Raw genomic sequence first — 14682 nt, forward strand, 5'->3', positions numbered from 1 at the left:
AACTTTTTACCTTATATTTTTCATGAATATGTGATATATCTTTTCATGAAAAATACATTTTATAATGCTAAAAATAGTGGAGGTAAAAGAAAACAATTTTTGCATGAATAATTTGAGTATTCATGCATGAGCGAAAGCTGATTAAGTCAAAAAGTGTGATAAGTGCATTTATCATAAGTTTTGGAATAATTCACATGTTATTATTTGTCTCTAGGTTTATGATTTATTAATTTTTGTTATTATTTGTCTCTAGGTTTATGATTTATTAATTTTTGCTGCTACCGTGAGTATTATTGGAGAAACTAAAAGTATGCCTAGTAGCTATTTTGACAAGAAAGATTTGAATGAGGTAAATTTTATTCTTGAAATGAAAATTTAATAAAACATGTGATGCAAGTTTTCTTGACCAGTCACATTATGTTGAAAATATTTTGAAAAAAAATAATTTTATTGATTGCAAGCATGTTGTAACTCCTTTTGATTCAAGTGTTCACTTATTTCCTGAACAAAGTGACAATGGTGTGATAAATCAAAAGGAATATGCTAGCTTAATTGGAAGCTTGAGATATGTGACAAATTATACTCAGTCTGATATTGCATACACAGTAGGAGTACTTAGCAGGCTTACAAGCAAGCCGAGTAATGAACATTGGCATGCCATAACAAGAGTAATGATTTATTTACTTGGTACAAAAACCTATGGTTTATTTCATAAAAAATATCATGTTGTACTCGAAGGCTTTTCTGATACATATTGGAACACTTTATATGGTGATTCATGTTCTACTACATGTTATATTTTTAGTTTGGGAGGTGGTGCTAATTGTTGAAAATCAAAAAAGCAAACAATTGCTAACTTTACCATGGAGGCTGAGCAAATTGTTTTAGCTTCAGCTAGTGAGGAAGTGAATTGGTTGAAAGATTTATTATTTCAAATTTCTTATTTTGAAAAATCAATTCCTCATATTTTAATTCATTGTGATAGCACCGCTGCTATTAGTAGTGTACAAAACTATTATTACAACTGTAAATCCAGACCTATAAGAAGAAAATATAGTATTGTGAGATCATATTTGACAAGTGGTTCCATTAATGTTGCTTATGTTGAATCTTGTGATAATCTTCCAGATCCACTGACTAAGGCCTTAGCAAGAGAAAGGGTCTGGAACACATCGAGAGGGATGTGATTAAAGCCCATAAACTCATTTAGTCATATATGAGAAAACCCAACCTGAGGACTAGAGATCCTATAACCAGGTTCAATGGGAAGAACGAATCATATGATGGCTTGGTTTGAAATGCATTATTTTTATTATTGTCGCATCCCTATGGTTTAAGTGCATTTGTCCTATAATAATTTATGAGGTTGAGTTTTATTAACTTTTAATGAAAATCTGTAGCTCGTATGAGTGGGGTTGTTAGAGTTACAGGAGCACTCTTAGCAGATTTCACCTATGTGAGTGTGGAAGTAGGTCGTTTCCTATGAGAATTGAGCTTCATCTCAAAAATACTCATGAAAACCGGGATAGCACAAGGCCGTAATGTGCGGCTAATAAAGCTCAAGTCAACACATTGATTATTATGTGTAAGCAGTTATAATTTATTTCCCTAAAGTACTCATAGTTCAAGTCTGAGACCATTACTGACTCTGGAGTAGAGATCGTTGTTTTACTAAGTGGAGATTCAATGCAGAACACACCTTCATTATGCATAATAGTCTCCATTCAACTAGTAAACTCTTTTATTTTAATATAAAAATGAGTGGGGGAATATTGGTGTTAGTGCATTTTAATATTAAAATTATAATATTAAAGTATATTATTTCTTGTGAGATAGTGGCTATAAATTGGCAAGAAAGTGGTCATTATTTTGGTGAAACTCTTGAAACTACTAATGCCATGATCTAACACTAATTACCCACTAAAGATTAAATTTTGTAACCACAACCCATGTTCTACAATTTTATTATCCCACTATTTTGTTATTTATTCTATGGAAGAAATTTTACACCTATAAATAATGATGTTTCTTCCTTGTGTTGTAGATGGGAAAATATGATAGCGTGTATGAAAAAAAGGAACTTTGTGTAGTGAAAAAGAGAGTTAAGAGAAGGAGAAAATCTAAGTCTCCAACTTATTATCTACAAAAAAGAATATTATTTTGTTGGAGAAAGGTGTTCATTTTGGTGGAGCTTTGGACTCAACAATTTGTCCAGAGTTTGTTTGAGTCATACGACATTGTCGGACTGTTGTATCCTGGAGGGGACAAGTCAAGAGTATTACTGCTGGACCGGTGGAGATGCTACCGCAATGGGCTTGAATCTTTTTAAAGAGAACGAAATATTCACGCTTCAGCTGAAGAATATTTATTTATTTTTTTCTTCATCTCATTTTTCAACTTAATTGTAATTTCACCAAAATCATCAAAAGGAATGGCGACGTGCTTATCTGCCTAATTTCATGATTAGCTTTGAGCCCACTAATAGGAATCTTACTCAACTATTATCATTATTCATTCCTAAGACTGTTAAAGCAACTTTGAATAATCTGATAATAAATTTACTAATTTTTACCAAAAGAGAGGCCCATATCTCAAAAGCAAGCTTGAGAGTGAGCGAAGAATACGAGGAAACATTATGCATGACTCATGACCGGTAACCAACTTTTATCGAGGACTTCCACTAATTAATTTTCGTGGATAACAGGTACCCAAAATTCTTCGTTTTCCAATATCATTTGGGGAATCTACATCAATCTATTGTGTTAGATGTAGGCATAATACCTGCAATTATAATACAGGCTCAAATAAATTTGGCGCATACAGCAATTGATGATATTGAGACTCTACACCCAAGTGATACAAATACGATTTTACCCATGCAAATAAATGGTTATCTATAATTTGTCTTCTTACTCTCACGGGAAAAATCATTTCTACATAATTGGGAACCTTTATAGCAGCAGAATCACGTTCTAATCTCTATAGGTTAAAAATGTATCAATCCTCACGTAAAAGCTATACTTTAATTTCCTCTTAGTTATACTACATCTCATTAACTTATTTGACGAAGATTACTAATTAGAATGTAGTATTAGTTATTAGATTGATACAGAAAACATCTTATCAAAGTTTAAAGTTTTAATAAATTAATGAATTTTAATTCTTGAAACTTTTAAAAATAAAATAATAAAAAATGAAATAATTATGGCGAACATGTTGGAGCGCCCTAAAATTGGCATATAAATTGGATGGATGTAGCATTAATTCCATATGTGTTTCTGAAAGAGACTATACCACTATCAATATCGTAGGACGATCTTAGTTAACCACAACGTACCAAATAAAAACCTAAAGGATGCTGGTTATATCTTTTTCCCTTTACACAGCAAGACAGAAATCTAAATATACATCCAGTTACTCCATTACGCGGAGGCGGACCTATGGCTTATGTTGAGTGGTCACCGGACCCCGTAAATTTCAGGAAAAATCTTGTATATGTACATGTGTATATCTTGAAAACGATTAATTTAAATCACTTGGCACCCTTAACGCTAACAGTCTATAAGGGCACTGATTGAACAGAATATTATACCCCGTCGCATTAAATTCTTGGGTCCGCGTCTGCCGTTAGGTTACCCGAGTGTCCTTTTCTTTTTGCCGTGTTCCATCGTTTGGAGTTCTATTTACTCCTACATATATATGTTCATTTTCCAGTAGCATGTGAATTATTCCATGTTCCCTATATAGCTTTGGAAAAATATATGATGATTGTTGAACATCGTACGTACTTTTGTAGTACAAACCTAGACAACAAAATTGAGGCACTCCGCTACATATCAGCTTCATGATAATCTAGCTGGAGGATCATTATATTAGAGTGGCTTTGAAAACGTAAAGATGTTATTCAGCAGGTGATCATTTGGGCCCTAATTAGTCTTTGTCGTTGCACACAAATATAAGAATTAAAAAGGTTTTATGGTTACATCATCACCTATTTTTATTGATAAGGTCACTAACTCTCCCCACTAGTAGCTGCCCCCCTGAAATTTCCTTTTTATTTTAAGGGATTCTGTCAACCAACGGGCCCTAAGCTAGCTGCTCTACTTATCATCCGTACATTCTTAAATACTATTCGTTCCGTTTCAGTTTATGTAAATTTATTTATTTTTTGTTCGTTTTTAAAAAAAAATCACTCATTTTTAAATTTAGAAACAATTTAGCTTAAACTTTCAATTTTACTCTTAATGAGAAGCTTTTATAACCATACAAATACTCTAGACCCCTTTTTAACTTGTTTAGGACCACAAATTTTAAAAATCTTTATTTTTTATTAAATTTCATGTCCAATCAAACATTTATTTTTTTTCCCTTTAACATCTGTTTTAATTTATTGGGACGGAATACATTCTGATTGGGTCGCGTATTTTACGGTGGGCGTTCTGTTGAATAATTTGGATATCAATGTAGAGTAGGAGAGAGGACTGTGTCGTTTCTTTAACGCATTGACTTAGATTAGAAAGGTACTGAAGCTCAGATATTTAAAAGGAAACATCACTACTGAACTCTGAACTAGTATTAATAAATACTCCTATAAAAGTTGGTTTAAGTTAATTCGTGGTTACTTATGATTACCTTAGCAAAGTTCATTTTCTTGTTCAGGAAGCGGTGAAATTTTTTCAACCAATGCCAACACTACTAAAAAACTATGTAAATTCGACCACCAAAATCGATCGAAAATTGATAAAAATTGATTAATTTTCGATCGCTTTTAATTAGTCGGAAAATGATGGTCGCTAACGTTTACCGACCGAAGTCGATCGGTTTATTCAAAGCGTTGACTAACTGTCAAACTTCAATTACCGACCGAAATCAGTCGGTACTAATTAAATTTTTTTAAAATTTTTAAATACCGACCGAAATCGGTCGGAATTTTAAATAAATAATTATTTATAAATTGTAATAAATTGTTATTTATTTTAAAAAATAAATATAAATTCATAATTTCCAACCGAATTCGGTCGGAAATTATGAATTTCTGGGCAAAAAAAATTAATTTCCGACCGATTACGATCGGTTTTCTGGGTAAAAACTGGACAGAAAATGCCTGCTTTTAAGATACACCATCTGCCAATTACAACCAATATCCATCCTATAATGGTAGCATTACATTGCTGCCATTCAACCATAATTAATCAACAATAATAATTAACTAACTAACTAACAACAACAATAATTAACTAACAAAAATAATTAACTAACACTAACAACCATTATCTAACAATAACAACAACAACAACAACAATTAACCAACAACGCTAATAACAACCACAACAACAACACCAACCACGACAACAACTATATAAATGTTCAATAACTAAATAATATCAACAATACAATCATCATTCAAACTAGTCTCAACTAAATATTGACAAGTTCAATACTTTGTTTAGCAATACACACCATTCAATGAGTATTTTATATTGCATTATTTCCATCTTCACTACTAGAACCTTCATCGTTGGTATGGTTCGAAGGATCACGACGAGAAGGATTAGCACATGGGGAAGGCTCACGAGACCGGGGAATGCGGAAAGCACCACTAGCAAGAAGATTGGCCAGCTGATCTTGAAGGAGATTAAATTGTCCGTACCTCTTTTCTAGCTGAACTTAAAGGGTACCAAATTGTTCATCTCTCTTTTGTTCTCTAGCCTTTGTCTCTTCAAGCTCTGCTGTCAGCTTTGTGGTCTTCTGTTCCATAGACGAGATAGTCGACCTATCAATTGCCTCGCCTTGGGCAGAAGTCCCTATACCTTGCAATCCAGCCCTGTAGCGCCGAAATGATTTCTCTGGAAGGTCGTATGCTATCCCCTTTTTAGGACCACCGATAACATCCAACCATATCCTTTGCGCTTCTTCATCTGAAAGGGGTGGTCGCTCGCCTTGCTCATTCGGTGGCAAGCTCAAATATGGTGTTGCATAAACAGAAAATGGCGTAAAACTATCAGCACACAAACCCAACCGAACATTCCTGGGTTCACTAGCATAATCCGGATACGTCCTATCAAAATGCTTCCAAACTTCCCCATCTGAAGGATGACACATAACATCGGGCGACCTTCAATTTTCATAGTGCCATCTCATATGAGGAGCGGAACTCATCGATGCGTACAACCTCTTTAATATAGGAATAAGAGGTAAGTAATGCATCAACTTCACATCAGCCTTCTTCCCGCTGGAAAGTTGCTTAAAACAAGGTTTTTCACAAAATTTATAACTTTCTAAATATGCATCACCCTTATAATACAACATGCAACCATCTTCACAATCGATTCTCATAAACGAGAGTCCTAACTTAGAAACTAATCTTTTAGCCTTATAGAAATTTTAGGTATGTTGAAAGTTGGGTCAATTAGTTCACTCATAAGGCTAATGAAAGAATCCATTCCCGCTTGAGAATTATTGGTATCTGATTTGATACTTAATAATCTAACCGCAACAGATAACTAAGAGTGCATACTCCCTTCCCTTAGTGGACAACTAGCGGCCTCTAACTGTTCATAAAAATATTTTGCCTCTTCGTTAGGAGGTTGTTCAACACTTTCATGGGTTTCAAAATCGAAATGCATCCCAAAAGCATCCGCAACCATTTCATGGTATCTAGGATGTTGAATGTTATTCCCCACCGACCTACTACTTTCACCAACAACTACATTATGAAATACACCATCACTATCATCAATCTCTCCATGACTAGTCCACACAAAATAATTATTCATAAACCCTTTTTTATAAAGATGAGTCTTAACATCCTCCGATCTAAAAATATGCAAACACTTGCACTTCACACGAGGACACCTAATCAACCCTCCAATCCTAAACGGTTCAAGTGATATTGCATGCGTAATAAATTCCTTAACCCCTTATATAAATTCCTCTCTAAAAAACCGACGATTTGGATAATTCCTATTATACATCCAACTACGATATTTCATCTACATAAAGAACAAATAAATTACATGTTATATTAATCATAATTTAAATTAAATTATAAAATTAAGTTGCATAATAAATTATGATTTGTTAGGACACTCAATTAATCTAGCATAATTAGTTAAGCCCTAATTAACTAATTATTAGTTACGTATAATTAAGCATAATTAGTTAAGCATAATTAGCATAATTAATTAAGCATAATTAGTTAGGTATAATTAGCATAATTAATTAATTATAATTTGTTAGTACACTAATAGAATAATATTATCCCCTAAATTAGACTAATTCAATTATACTAACTCAAAGTTCATAATTTAAGGTAGTTCTATCATTAATTTGAATTCTATTAAGAACCATAAGTTCATAATTTAAAGCAGTTCATAATTTATATATTAAATTCATAATTTATACCTTAATTCTAAATCTAATGTAGTTCAAACCAAAAATCCTACAAAATTATAATTTTAGGTAGTTCAATTCTAAATGTAAATCTAATGTAGTTCAAATCCTAAATATACAAAAACTCTAAATAATTACATAAAATTAAATTCCGAAAATTAAAAATTAAAAATCTAATAATTATAATTTTTTGATAAGGTACACTTTAATTATAATATAGTTCAAAAAATTACATAAAATGATATTAATTAGGCATGAATTAAATTAAAAATTAAAAGAGTAATAAGGTAGAACACTAACCTTGAAAGAGAATGGTAGTGACAATGGTGGAGGCGGCGATAGGCGACGGCAACAGGTGGCAACGATATTGGGGCTGGGGGAGGTGGGGTTTCGATTTTCGGGGTGGGGGACTTGATTTTAGATGGGATTTTGGGTAAATAGGTGTGGAATTTGGGTGGGATTTGGGTAGAAGAGAGATGTAAGAGAGAAAGAAGAGATAGAGGAAAAAGATAAAAATGGGGAAGAGACCCGTCTGGTATAGATCAAATTAAAGAAACTTCTGACCGAATTCGGTCGGAAATTTCGGTCGGTAATAATAAAAAAATTTAACCGTTTGACCTCAAGATTTCCGACCAAATTCGGTCAGAATTTAATTAAATATTTTTGTTTTTAAATTTTTTTAATTATACCGACCGATTTCGGTCGATTTTAGTGGCATGCATTTTATTATTGTTATATATATATATATATATATATATATATATATATATATATATATATATACACACACACACACACACACTTACGCGCGTAAAATATAATTTAATTCAATTATAGTAAAATTTAATCGAATATAATTGAATTTTCAATTGATCCAATTATATTGAGTTGTATCAAATTATATTAAGTTGTATCCAATTATATTAAGCTGTATTAATATAATTTAATTTAATTATAGTAAGTTTTAATCAAACATAATTGAATTTTCAATTGATCCAATTATATTGAGTTGTATCCAATTATATTAAGTTGTATTAATATAATTTAATTCATTTATAGTAAGTTTTAATCGAACATAATTGAATTTTCAATTGATCCAATTATATTGAGTTGTATCCAATTATATTAAGTTGTATTAATACAATTTAATTCAATTATAATAAGTTTTAATCGAACATAATTAAATTTTTAATTGATCCACCGATCAAGATATATATATATATATATATATATACATACATCTTAATATAGCTAATGTATATATAGTATAATATAATATATTTACTAAGTGTATAGTATATAAGCTATATAAGATATACATATAGTATAGTATAGTATATATAAAAGCTATCTTCGATATATATATAAGCTATTTATATAAAGGGTGACAAAAATCAAAAATATTATTAAATTTATATTTTAATTATTTTAAAATCGTTTTTCCGACTGAAGTCGGTCGAAAATATTTAATTATAACTTATTCCGGTTCGTTAATTAAATATATATAATTTTTGTTATATTAAAAACCAATTGCCTTGGGCGAAAAATAATAATTTCAAAATTTCCGACCGAATTCGGTCGGAAATTTGAAAAAAGTTTAATAAAAAATTATTTTTGAACATTATATACAAGTATGACTAGGTGTTGGTCAAATATTGACCAATTTCCGACCGAAATCGGTCGAAAATTTAGAAAAAGTTTAATAAAAAATTATTTTTGGTCAAATATTGACCAAATTTCGACTGGTCGGATTTTTTTTTTGTCAGAAATATTTGTGTTGACTTTTGCGACCAATTTAGCAACTTCCGACCGATTTCGGTCGGTTTTGTTTTCGACCGATTTTGGTCGGTTTTGTTTTCGATCGATTTTGGTCTGACCAATTTCGATCGGTATGTCTTGGACGAAATATGCCAGTTTTCTAGTAGTGCAACTGAATCTCTCAACGGAAAAAGGAAACTGCAGCTATTGCATATAATATATTTGAGCAAAGTTTTAAAGCACTTAGCCACTAGACTTTTTTTCCTCCAGTGCAACTAGACTTTGTTGACATTTCGTTTTTTCATTCTCCAAACACGAATATTGGGAGAAAAGAGAAATGAAATGTCAAGAAAATGAATATTGAATCTAATTTAAAAGAAATGTCAAGAAATTATTAGATCTAACTCAACTATAAATCCTAAATATGAGGATTGTCGTAACACTTCCCTGCACATCTAGGACTGAACAGTTAGATCATGAAAAATATAACATAGGACTTTAATGTTGATTAAATCAAGAATAAGAATGTATTTAAAACTAATTTATAACCATGTTAAGAAAATGAATATTAAGTTTAATTGAATCTTATAGACAAACTAATGAGGTGCCGAAATTTATATAGAGAGTACAACTATTTATTTCCTTCAACCGACGTAAAACATTATATATGTGAATCAACAAAAGAGTCAAATAAGAGAATGAAAGCAAGGGTCAGCTAGTTCGGTTCTGATGGTGAAAGATTGAAAAAAACGAAGGTGTAGTGAAAGAAAAGACAAGAAAAACAAGCAGCAAATCATTACGAATGACGGACCAGTACAATAACATGGCTAAGTGGTGGGGGAAGGTGATGTTGGGTGGAACTTGAATAAAGGGAGCATTTTCATTCTATAGCGAAATTAGGTCAGGTTTGAAAAAAGTGGCCAAAACACACTCCATCTGTCTTTTTTTTTTTTTTTTATCTCCCTTTGTTTCTACTTTTGCTCCTTTTCCCTTTTCACCCATTTGTCTTCTTTTGTGCGGTTTACTATATCTGCGTTAAACGTCACGCAGTCCATTGATCCTACTTGAAAGCTTGGTACTCAACTGATTGTTTTCTAAAAAATAAAGTGATTATTTTCTTGAAATTTGGACTTATGTTAACTGATTATATAACCTTAGGATCTAAATTAAATTACTTGTATGGGATAAGCTAGAATCAATAACTATTGGCTTGATTGATAGACATTCTCTATCAATAAACGCCAACCCCCTTTTTCTAATTATCAAAAAATTATATTCTATTATTGAATACGTAATAATAGAGGTTGATACCGTTTTCAATGGATTTAGAGGTTGTTTGGATTGACTTTTAAACTGGTCAAATAAGTTTTTAGGCTCTTTTTAGCTTTTTGTTTTTATTAGTGTTTGGCAAAATCAAAAAGTATTTAAAATAAATTAAAAAACTAGTTTAAAACAAAGCCAAAAGCAATAAGTTGGCCAACCTAATTTATTATTTTTTTTGCTTAAAAATTATTTATGATGAAAAACCATTTTTTAAGTCAATCCAAATGGGCTCAGCCTAGTCCATGGCTTTATCTTGCCTTCGATTTGAAATTTGAATGATTTACTGCACTTTGTAATATCAAGTGTCATTTGTGTTTTGTATGTGCTAGTCTATTAATCAAATAGGACGTGCTTTGTACACTTGTCCCATGTAAGAGTTTTGGTTTTAATTTGTAAGAATTGATTTTTATTATGACCATCGATTAGACCCTCGCTTAAATTGGATGATAGAGACACAATGAAACTGCTGGAAGAGGAACACTTGAACTGGTAAAAATAGAAAGGGGTTGGAGATTTAATTTCTACCTTAGCTCAAACTTTGGTATTTGTCGTTTTCACTCTTCGATGGTTGTAGTATTAAGTATATGGGAATTAACGTGACACAGACCATGACAAGAACAAGAAAAAATTTCTATTTTCATGCGTTTAAAATCTATATATTGATAATACAAATTTGTTTGTACTATCATATCGTTTTAAAGATAAATACAAGTAAAAATAAAATACACTGTAATTAAGTTGAATATTTTAAAGCAATCAATTAAACTACATCAATAATGTTAGAAATATACAATATCCGTTTAGGTAAGTTAAACTTTTATTAAGTCAAGCGAATTAAGTTTTATATATATATATATATATATATATATATATATATATATATATATATATATATATATATATATATATCGTTTTAAGAAAACTACAGTTGCTATGAAAAATTACTTATTATATATCATACGAAGTATTATTTTAATGATGTAAATAATTTATACACTATCAATATAAATTACTTAAATCCATTATTAAGTACCAAATCCCCATCTATTGTATATTTGTATTACAGCCACGAATTCAGTTATCTCAGTTGCATATTTTTTTCCGGTCGTTTTGGTTTTGTTTAGACAATGTAAGAGTTGATATTCCTGACTACCAGCACATTTCCTGGTTTTATTTGTTTTGCTTTTGAGTATTTCATCCTTGTTCCCTATGTTTTCCATTTCTCCTTTTTATAAAGAATATAGTTATAGTTAAGCTCCTTGCAATATGTGTAACCTTAAAATTTGAATAAATTATTCTCTAAAACAGAAATTCCCTACACCTATAATATATGTATATAACTTAAACCCTTTAACTAAACATCAGCGTAAAAGATTTTAGATACGACCACCATGATACCAAACACTACAATGCAACTGCGAAGATTATAATAAAAAAACGTATTAGAAAATTGCTCAAATTTCATTAATATTTACAAGTTAAAAACATTACGAATTTGATTGAACTACAATTCTATATCCACTAAACACATAACCAATTACTAGTCCAGTTCTAAAAATTTCCGCGGTAGCTTTGCTAATAGAAAGGTACTGCCACTCCCATATGAGGTGGCTTCGGAGGAGAAGGCGGCGGCGGCGGTGGCTGCTGCATCTCTACAACTACCTTTCCTGGTCGGAGAGGCTGACATGGACATGGCAATGCTATGAACTTTGGTACTTGATCTCCAGGCATCAACACTGCCGACATATTTGATATTTGGTTTTGCTTCCAATTCTGTAAAACAGAGCAAAAAAATAATTCAGCAATCTCTTTCTTTTTTTAGTTTATTCCAAAATATTCAACCTGGTCAGCAATATGTACAACTAGCTCAATTTGACTTTAGAGATATTTGAAACTCTTAAATTATAAACAGAAATGTCATCCCGAGTTTTAAAGATACTTTAATATGTAACAGAAGTTTTTCTTTTTTAATTTGCTTAAACTTCAGTCCATAAAATACCAATGGAGGAAGTAATTTGGAGTTTATTATATGTAGCCGGTCCCAAGCCAGAGAAAGAAAGAGGATTGTAATAGATTATTAGACATGAATTCCAATAAAATGAAACGGATACGAATAATTTATATAACCAACCCAACAAAATTGAAAATTAGCGTTATTAGTCGTTTGATTTTGTATCGTTTGACGAGAGAATTGATGAAATCTTACCGTGTGGGCACGTTCAGATTTCAAAGAAGAAGGGTCATCGCCGGCTTCGGGATCGGAGAAGGATCGACGGAGAGAACGGAGTTTGTCCCAATGGTAGCAACAAGAAAAGATGCCACTCAAGCTGAAGATGATTAGCAAGAGGAGGGCAGTGCCCAGAGGGAAGCCTAATGAAGGTCGAGATGGGTCCGAATGGGAAGGTGAATAATATTGATTCTCTGTCATACTTTCTGTAACAACAATTCGAAGTCTCTCTTTCTAACATTCAATGGCAAAAATTACTTCAGTTTAATTAAAAGCTGGAGCTGCTAAATTTACAATTTACAATTTACAATATAAGTAGTGGTTTGAAAAGAAATAGAAATAGGAAAATTGAAGGTGGATTTGGTTGTGCTGTGAGGGCAGAGTAAGCACAGAGAGCGCTAGTATTTATAAACTGAGAAAGCCTAAAGATGTGTACGTGTAAAGGTACGTCTGCTGTCCCGGCCAATGTACGGAGGAAGTGCTGGGACCATATCCTTTATAAATTATTTTTTAAGCAATCTTTTCTCATAAGAAAAAGCAAATTCGAATCTTTTTATGAAATCTTATGAACAGCTTATAAGCGTCTTCCAAAAAAAGTTCTAAGGCATTTTAATGGCCCGTCCCCCCACCCCCCCCCCCACCAAAAAAAAAAAAAAAGTGAACCATAAACAAATTCACTTTTTTTTAAAATTTTTTTTTTTTTTCACTTTTTCCGAAATCAGTATTTGACCCTGAAAATTTCAAATCGAACATGAAGTTGAATTAGTTATTTTTCAAAATTTTCATTCTAAGTAGGTGTTTGGACATAAAAATTATAATTTTTGAAAAAAAATAGCATATGGAGTTAAGTTGAAATTTGGATATGCATTTCACTTGAAAAAATATTGTTGTTTTGTGAGTGAAAATTTTTTATTGAAAATTTTAAAAAAGTGATCAAAACTACTTTTTGATTTTTGAAAAACTCATTTTCAAAATTTTAAAAACTTACAAAATTTCATGGACAAATGCATTTTTGAAAAAAAGTGTTACTTAACTTGAAATACTTCTTAAATAAGATTTTTCAGTATTATACAATTATTAAAAATTAATATTAAAGTTCTATATTTGCTCAAAAAGTGATGACCAAACTACAAACGTGCAAATAATGACTTTAATTTTGCTAGTGAAGTCATAGCCAAACTCCCAAGATCTAGTACTGTCTGATTAAGTTCGTTTTGATGGTGGAGAATTTGTGCTAAACATGCCAATTGTTTTCCTTTGAAAAAGTACATTCACTTTAACAAAACATATATGTCAAACATGGGCCGAACTTTATAATATTCGATTAAGAAGTAACAACAACGAAAGGAGACTCCACAAAGATTGCGGCAAGAAAATTTTCGGAAGTTGGTTGAACTAACTGATAGGTTTGCAGTGTGGAAACAAGAAAATGGGAAACGCCACTCAGCTGGCAAAGACAATGGAATTCTGTGATGTCCTTTTCCATTGCCGGTATCACTTTATTGACGTTAACTTGTGTAACGTATAATCTACCCTCTTCTCACTTCTTAAATTCCTAGCTTGAAAAGGACCTAAGAATCAGAGTGTCTTTTCTGAGGTTTCTTCCTCCCGTGCCAGTCGTTGCTTGGTCCGCCTTAGAGGGAAAATTAGTGAAGTGGGAAAAGAAAGAACGAAAAGAAGAGTTAGAAAAAGTAGGAGGTGGTCGATTCATCTAGAATAGGGCTTAATACCTGATATAAATGCCATCTGAGAATTTGTCAGTATGTTATATTGAACTTGAACTTGGTAATACGGTGAATTTATTGGCAGAAGAAATCTTATCTTTTGTTAGAGAGTAAAAGTATAAATAGTTTTTAGTATTTGCTTCCCGAAGAGCTTTGACCCTTTGGGATTCTTAAGTGCACAAGTATACTGCAGTCACTTCATATTTTCTTCTATTCTTAAACATTAGATGAGATAAAATATAAAAGCACGGGCATAAG

At 31.6% G+C, this 14682-nt stretch overlaps 1 long non-coding RNA gene across 1 annotated transcript; it reads right to left on the reverse strand.

The window, feature by feature from the left end:
* Positions 1–11915: 11915 nt before the first annotated feature.
* Positions 11916–13079, reverse strand: LOC104092809 (uncharacterized). The gene is made up of 2 exons (XR_011414147.1): positions 12680–13079; positions 11916–12246 (listed from the first exon to the last, which is right to left on the reverse strand). It is a non-coding gene; the product is annotated as an uncharacterized lncRNA (long non-coding RNA).
* Between the last annotated feature and the right edge of the window lie 1603 nt (positions 13080–14682).

Source organism: Nicotiana tomentosiformis, chromosome 2 (assembly GCF_000390325.3).
Source record: "Nicotiana tomentosiformis chromosome 2, ASM39032v3, whole genome shotgun sequence".
Taxonomy (NCBI): Eukaryota; Viridiplantae; Streptophyta; class Magnoliopsida; order Solanales; family Solanaceae; genus Nicotiana; species Nicotiana tomentosiformis.